The 6,317-nt window shown below is 33.9% G+C and overlaps 1 long non-coding RNA gene across 1 annotated transcript; it reads left to right on the forward strand.

Moving 5' to 3' along the window:
- Positions 1-5,254: 5,254 nt before the first annotated feature.
- LOC141626884 (uncharacterized) lies at positions 5,255-5,996 on the forward strand. Its single transcript, XR_012536458.1, has 3 exons — positions 5,255-5,327; positions 5,673-5,850; positions 5,932-5,996. It is a non-coding gene; the product is annotated as an uncharacterized LOC141626884 (long non-coding RNA).
- The last annotated feature ends 321 nt before the right edge of the window (positions 5,997-6,317 follow it).

Raw genomic sequence — 6,317 nt, forward strand, 5'->3', positions numbered from 1 at the left:
TTTAAATATGCTAAATTAGCGTTGAATATTGTGCGACTGCGAAAATTAGGGTTCGACATTGTTCGAAGTGCAAAATTAGTATTTCGTATTGTTTTAATCAATTAAGAATAAGTTTTAACCTATTCAATGAAGAAATTTATGTTTAAACACAGTTCGATTGTGATATTCAAAGTTCAACATTGTTTATTTCTGAAAAATTAGGGTTAAAACTGGTTAAAAACTGTTTAATATATTAAACCGTTTAATTATTCGTTTGAACACTATTCGATTGTGAAATTGAAAGTTCAAAATTGTGTATTTGTCAAAATAACGGTTGCAAATTGTTTGAATCACGAAAATTAGGGTTAAATGTTTGGTTAAATGTGAACAAGTACAGTTTCATATCACTCAATGGAATTTGTTTGACAATGAGGTCCATGAATTGAAAGTTTCTGTTCAGTACAATGAGTAACGTTGATATATGTGTTGGTAATGAGAAAGAAAAACTTATAATACTGTTATTTGTATGGTCTGATATTGTATCTGAATATTAGTGATACTCAATCTTCATGAATTTTGTGTAGTTCTATTATTGATAGTGTTTACAGAAATACGAAACTGTATACTCCTTTAAAAATACTTATTACCAGTGACATACAATAGTGATGTTTTGAATAAGGTGTGAAATTATTTCTAATGAAGTGTGATATTGATTCAGCAGAATGGACTTGACAGCTTTCAAACAACCTGAAAAAACATACAGGAGAAAGAGGAAATCAACAAATGATGAGGTTGAGCAACAACCAACCAAGAGGTCAAAGGATGGTAATGAAAATAAAAGTAAAGCTGACGAAATGGTGTTACAGGATGAAGTTGAAGGGCATCCTGCCATGAACAAAAAAAAGGGCCAACCATCAACAAAGAAATCAAAGACTGATAGAAACAAAGATGCCGAATTGGTGATACAGGATGCAGTGGTAGAGCAGCCTGAGATAAAAAAGAAGAAGGCGCAACCATTTCAGACTAAATGTAGGCCACTCAAATTGGTTGAGTTGAGTGCCAAATTAAATGAAGAACAAAAGAAGGCCGTTTCTGATGTTGGGTTTGGTGGATTGTTAGAGTTGAAACTAACAAAAATTCCACATGGAATTCTAAAGTTGCTGCTGAAGGCATTTGATCACACAAGCAACATGTTCAAAACAAAAAAAATTGAGTTTCTGTTGACGAAAGACGATCTGCATGACATATTTCAACTTCCTCGAAAAGGTCGTAAAGTGGACGTCGCTCACATGGGAAACACCACTGCTGTGACAGACACAAAGCTGAAAAATGCATGGAGGGCAAAGTTTGGATTGGTGAGTACTTCGGCTCCAATAATGGTCAAGGATGTTCATGAAAGACTGATGAAATGTAATGATGCTGGAATGAATTTAAAAGAATGTTTGTAATTTACAGCATGTCTATTTTCCTAGCACCGTCTTCAAATAAATCTCTAGACTTGAAACTGGTAAAGGTTGTTGAGCATGTGACAAGGATAAGCCAATTTGATTGGTGTGAATACATATTTGAGGAAATGGTTAGAAGTGTTAGGGTGTTCAAAGACGGGGCAAAGTCAACTGTCAGTGGATGCGTAATAGTTCTTATGCTAGCATATATGCATAGGTTCGATTTCAAGGGCGATGTTTTGGAACACACTTTACCACTCATCCAACATTGGGACGATAAAAAATTGTCAAAGAGAGTGGATGATGAGAAAAAAACAGGATCTTTGGGGAATACTCCAATATCAAAGATTCATTACCCTATCTGTCAGCAACAAGAAGTCCTTAAACAACACCATATTCTTCAGCAGCTCCAGAGATATTACTGACTCAGGCGTCTGATCATGAAGCTAAAGTGGAAACAAAAGAGGGGTATATGATGGTGAAGTTGCCTAGTGGTGTTGAAACTAATGAACAAATCAGAGCAAGGGCAATGGATGTAAGCACTAATGAAATCATTTGCTATCTGATAATTATTTTAGCTATGATATTAAAATATTGTTGTGATATTGTTTTTGAACTAGTGTGATATTGTTTTGAGTCTGCTGTGATATTATTATGATATTGATATTGAATAAAATCATTTGCTATCTGATAATTATTTTAGATATGATATTGTTTGATATATTGTATGATATTGTTAATTGATAATTGTGATATAGTTTATAAAAGCAAATGATATTGAATAACAGATTGTTGTGATATTGATTTAAAAATTGTTATGATATTGTTTTTGCACTATTGTGATATTATTTTTAGTAGGCTGTGATATTGTTATGATATTGATATTGAATAACCTTATTATTGTTTCATATCTTCTTATTATCAAAGAGTCTATTTTAGTGTTTGATATATTTATTTTGTAATTTGGCAGCGTGCTCATGAAATTTGTCTACGTATGAAGAGGGACAATGAATTGTTCATAGGTAGGTATGTACATAACATGAGAAAACTGATCACTATGAAAGCAAAAAGTTCAATGGGTCAAGCAACTACATCTACACAATCTGGTGCGAAGGTAGATGGTGCGGAAGATGTTAATCCTAAAGAACACGCTTCTGCTGAAGAAGAGGTTGAGAATCCTGAAAACAGTACAACAAAGACTCAAATGCTGCCTTTCATGAAAGATGTTGGATATCATAACTTGATGGACATGTTGATAGCGAGGTCATATGAATTGAAGAAAGCAAAACAAGGACTACCATCATTTGATGTTTGGACTGAAATGTTGAAAGTGCAATACAAGGAATTGAACAAAAAATATGGTGGATGTACAGATAAAGATCTTCAGAACAGTGATGATGACTTGGCATGTGATGACAAACAACAAGATGATGATATTAATGATGTTACTAACTTGGACAGTGGTGATGATGAAGACCAAGATGATGGGCTGGATACTGACATGAATTCAAAATTGAATGATGTAATATCCAATATTGGTGTAGGGGTAGGAAGTGTTGTTGCAAGGGAATTCAATGAAGAATTGAATCGTGATACACTTAATCAAGAAGCTGTTGAAAAAGAGTGTGAAAAAATAAATGAGGAGACAAATGTGTTGACAGAGCTTGATGAAGGTGTAATCAATGTTGGTTTAGGAGGGACCAACACTGTTGAGGAGGTTAACACAGATAAACCAAATGAGAGCATTGAAAAAGAGGTTCAGGAAATAAATGAGGAGGCTGGAAAAAGGGATGAGGAGACAACAAATGTTGAGAACTTAACAAATGTTGAGAAGGGAATTGGAGAAGATGTTTAGAAAACTGTTAACAATGTACCAAATGGCGAGGAACTGAATACTAAAAATCCAGGCAAAGAAGGCAGTGGAAAAAAGGATGGGGAGAAGAATGATGATAAAAGTGTGGGGACTCATATGAAGGAGGGTGTTCCAAATGTTCAGTTGGAAACAGAGGGAACAAGGAGCATCAATGACTATTTGTTGCACGCAGACAACATGAACAAAATACCTGAATCGGCAGATATGGTACCTCATAATTTGGGGTGTACTATGGACTGTGGTTTGCGAGACAAAGATGCTCAACTTGTCTCAGATTCCATGTTCAGACAAGATAATTTATTTGAAACTATCTTTAAGCGTCGGAAATAAGTCATGGATTATTGCTTCCTTACAAATCATGCGATTAAGAAAACGTAAGTTTATTTTTTCAATGTAAGACATTAATTAATCTACTACATAATAATATTAAAAACTAATATGCTATTTTTTTTGGAAAATGGTACAAAGAGATTGTCTGTGACTTTGGTATTTACCATTCCATATCAAAGAGCGATATTGAGTCTTTGTTGCCTGACACTAAAATAGAAGCAGTGGTTATTGAGGCATGGACAATATTGCTCAATCAGTTCCAAATGGCGCAGAAAGACAGCAACAGACCGACAAGAATTTTCTATGGCCTTGCCAACTCGGTATGGAAAACATAAACTTCATGTGTTCCTTGTGTTTTAAATTACGTGTAAAAATGTGTCAATGCGACTAATCAATTCTCTTATAAACAAACAGGGTGCTATGGAGAAAATCTTACTTGTAGATGAAGAATATGTTGATGAACTAACAAGACTGAAGGAAGACGTATGGAGGACATGGGATATGTGGTCAAATCAGTATAAACAGCCACTGAATTTGAATTCAGATATGGTAAGAATTTAAAAGTACTTTTAGTTCTGATACTGTTAAGTTAATTATGTGATATTGTCAGAAGTAAGTATTGATATTGTTTCTTAAATCAAGTAACTATTTTAGTTGTGGTATTGTATTATATATTCTGTGATATTGTCACTCATTACTTGTGATATTGTATGCTATGGTCTGTGAATGACAGTTGTTATTTTCTATATAATATTTTTATAGGTGTTCATACCTTTGCTATATCAAGACCACTACATTTGCATCTGTATTGACTCCAAGAGGGAAAAAATGTTCTACTTGGACAACCGAGAATATGATGATTTCGAGGACGAGGAGTATGTACACCTTGCTCATTTAATTGTAAGTACTATATTTAAAAATAAGAACTAAGGATATAATGCTTTTGTTAGCTAAGATTGAAATTTGATAGTTATTTATTATAAACATAAACATGGGGCTGTTTACGGGCACTACCTCAACAGTAAAGGTTATGAAAGTGGGGCAAAAGTACAGGACTATGTGCTGACAAATGTCGCCTTTGATTGGCAAACAAAAGAGTTAAACCTGGATTGTGGATTATTCATGATGTTCCACATGATGTTTTTTGTGGGTGAGGATTTTAAATGTGAACTGAATGATGAAAAGAAGAGGCAGTTGTATAGGGGGGAGATTGCAGCGACGCTTGTGTTGAGTGATTTAAATAAATGTAGAAGTGAGGTCCTGAGGAAGGTTACAAACCTTAATGTAATCAAAGGGACACTGTTACCTAAATTACTAGCAAAAAAGAAAGCAACAAGCAAAAAAAAAAAGAGAGGGAAATGTGGGAAAAAGAATGTTCAAATTCCTGTATCCAAAAAAACAGGTTATTTTTCTTCAACACTGACTTATTTTCATTATATATAATCATTACATATTCAAATAACAAAAATAAATATTTTTGTAGTTGTGGTAGAAGATGGTTCTGTCAGTGTGGTGGGAAGCAGTAGGAGGGGGAAATCAGATGGCCTTGGGAGCACGTACAACTGTGGTGTGGCAGATTTTAAGGTGGAGGTCGTCTCAAGGTTTACGAAGGCTAACAAATCACTGTGTGAAAAGATGTTGACCATGACGAAACAAGTGCTTGACTACTGCCTATTGGACGACCACAGTTTCCCATTAGAGTATGTTTCTGTGATACTGTTTCTTAAAGAGTGTGATATTGTTTTTACAGTAGTGTGATATTGTTTGCACTATTTTAATTTCGTGGTAGTTTTATTTTTTGTCAGAACTGCTATTTTTTGTGATACTGTTTCTTATGGGGTGTGATATTGTTTTTAGAGAAGTGTGATATTGTTTGCACTATTTTAATTTGGTGGTACTTTTATTTTTTGTCAGAACTGCTATTTTTTGTGATACTGTTTCTTAAGGGGTGTGATATTGTTTTTAGAGAAGTGTGATATTGTTTTTAGAGAAGTGTGATATTGTTTGCAATATTTTAATTTGGCTTGTGTTAATGTTTGGAACAGTGAGGTGGTTGCCAAATTCAGTAATGATCAATATCTTGTCAGAAACGATATATTGTCGTTGCTTCCAAATGAGCACGTCAGTAGCAATGTGATTGAATGTTGGTCCCTAATTCTGAACCAGATTGAGCACACAGAAAAATGTGAAACAAGTTTAATGTTTTTTGGGATTCGACACATGGTAAGCTGTCCATTTAGTTTGATTAAATATAATAACTCTTTAAAATAAAAATAGGACTTTTAACATATATATTCAAAACAGGAAATAAAAACCGAAGGAACTGGAGACAGGGAATTGATTAAAGAAAAGATGTTTGTAGAATGGGACGAATTCATTAGAAGAAACACAGTTCCCTGTAACTTGGAAGCAGATATGGTTTTTATTCCAATGGTATGGAAATAACATTATTTTTGTATTTGTATAAATTTCAAAAGCGAAAAAGTGTAAGTGCTGGACAACACAGAGTACGCCGACTGGGAGCAAACACAAATACACATGAAGTTGAAAAACAATATCACAAAGGTGAATATACAATGGTACATATCAATATAAACAATATCACCAGTTGTCGAAAACAATATCACATATTGAGCAAAACAAAAACACAGTTGTTGTAAGGTACAAAAAAAGAACGTAAATGAACAAAA

This window comes from Silene latifolia, chromosome Y (assembly GCF_048544455.1).
Source record: "Silene latifolia isolate original U9 population chromosome Y, ASM4854445v1, whole genome shotgun sequence".
Taxonomy (NCBI): Eukaryota; Viridiplantae; Streptophyta; class Magnoliopsida; order Caryophyllales; family Caryophyllaceae; genus Silene; species Silene latifolia.